This window comes from Lolium rigidum, chromosome 2 (genome assembly GCF_022539505.1).
Source record: "Lolium rigidum isolate FL_2022 chromosome 2, APGP_CSIRO_Lrig_0.1, whole genome shotgun sequence".
Lineage (NCBI taxonomy): Eukaryota > Viridiplantae > Streptophyta > Magnoliopsida > Poales > Poaceae > Lolium > Lolium rigidum.
In genome coordinates this window covers 205509750-205512058 of record NC_061509.1, presented here as the reverse complement: position 1 = coordinate 205512058, position 2309 = coordinate 205509750, and positions in this window count along the sequence as shown.

Below are 2309 nucleotides of genomic sequence, written 5' to 3'. Positions count from 1 at the left end.
TTTATAAATTAGTATGCATGGTAGGAATTTGTTTTCGAAAGTTATGCTATGCTTATCAATCCTAGTAATGTGTAGCCACCATGAACCCTTGCTAGGATTCTTAGTTTGCCTAGCAATAACAAAGTGCCACTGCTGGTTTTGATCTATTTGGATTGTGAGTATTGGGAATTAAAATTAACAACTTAATGAATCACCTGGGTGAATTGATTGTGTGGTGGGCGGCTGCTCAGGGCTCCGACCCTGGAATAACCAGTGGCAGGTGGGTACCTGAGAGTGCGCAGTTGAATAGTGGTTGCTCCGGACTGCACCTCTGGTTTTTCATCAGAGGATCGTGCGGGGGTTTATTACCTGTAATGGGTTTTAAGGCTGCGAGTTTCACTTGTGGTTAGCCACCTAGGATTAAAGAGATTAATATGTTGTCCATGTTTTAGTTAGCTTCCAGTGCAGCCTTATGGTATTATGGGCTCTGCCGGGATTAAGTAAGTTGTGAGGTCAAACTTGTTGCTAGACATGATGATGCGGCTGGCTACCAAACGGGAACGGGTCTAGCTGGTTATGGTTGAAGCCTCCTTCTGAAAGATCTTGTCTCATTTCTTCTCTTGGGAAGGGTGGGTCGTAAGGTGAAAGTGCACAACCTCTCGAGAGTAAACCTAGGATCTTAGCCGTGTCCCCGGTTATGGACAATTTGAGCTTTCTAGGCAGGGAATGTACGGAAGAATCTCATCACCTTTTCAGAATAAGTTAAAATTTGAGTAGCAACTGTTGGATAGTACATGGGAGATGTAACCATGATACTATTTATGCCTTTCTTTGTGATCATGACAAGTGACTTTTGTTCCTAGATGGGCTTGGGGCCAAATTTGACACGTGGGTTGATTTGCATATTTTATTGTAAAACTTAAACTGAAAATGTGAGATGACCATTTTACGTCTTATTAATTAAGTGAAAAAATAATTAACAATATGGATAAGAAAATAGGATCCAAGCAGGATGACTTCAGGTCCAATGGTTTTAATTTCATTTTTAATTTCATCGAGGCACGATCATTTGAGTTGCAAAATCCTCCTAATCAATTTTATTCAAGTTATTTGATCTACTTTAACATAATGTAAATAGGCTTAGTTTTATTGGATTCATTTTAGTTTTTAAGTTATGAGTGGTTTAATAATGCATGGCTATTATGCATTTTATACCTTGTGGTTTTTTATATTTCCGTAAAAATTGTTATCACTGGTTATGATTTAGATAGAGTTAGAAGATCAAGATAAGATAGGATCAGATAGAATAAGGTAGTAATAGAATCTATAATCTTTCTATTCTTAATAGGTGATCCCATTTCTCTTCACATGCAGCCTATCCACCTCAGCAGGTCCCACTCACATCCACGTCATACCATCAAAACCAAAAGAGGTAGCATCGTTCGTGGTAGGACTCTTTTCTAACTTCCAGCCCCGACACCTTCTTCCGGTTCACGAAAAACATCTGCGTCAGTTGGCATTCCCGCACCATCAAGGATGGTCTCCTCGGCTCCTCCATATTCCAATCCCAACCCCCGACACCATCCTTTCCGATTCATGTTTTTATTAGGAAGGTTCCAGACTTCCATCCGTTCCGCTCCCTTTCTAGATGATCCCACGTTATATCTACCCCTGATCTCTTTCCTCCCCATCATGTGCTCTCATCTTGGATCCCATCCACTCCAGTTCTTGAAAGTTGTGGATGCGTAGACTACCATCAGTGCCTAGCAGAGGGAGACATCCGACCAGGCATTCCGCCGGTGGCCGTCGCCATGGGCCATGGACGACCAACTTGCCTCCATGTGTTCGGGTCCATCATCAGGCTGCTCAACTGAAGGAGAAGCCGCTTTGTCTCATTATTTGTCTTCTATTCCAACCAGGTGATTCTTTGTCTGCTGAAGACACGTCGGACAAGGTGTAGGTATGCAGGACTTACACAATCGTAATCCAGATTAGCAGTTGTTCAAGGATAATATTGAGAAGAATTGGAAGGCTGATGTTTGTTGATTTGATTTGTACTTCTCCTATTTCCGTTCAGTTTTGTTCCTGTGATATCTTTGCCTTCGTCAATTTGTCAAGTCTTTCCACAGGAAGATACGTCTTCTTTCAGTTTGCAGCATATTCGTCCAATGCAGAGCCATGTACTACAACAAATTGACCGATCAGTTACAGTTGTGTTGAATAGAGCTTTGGTGGGTTGCAAATCATCCATCAGGTTACTTTTGACCAATCTGACTGCAGAATTTCAGTGGTCCCGATAAAAAAGTGTTTTGTATGAATGTATGATAGAT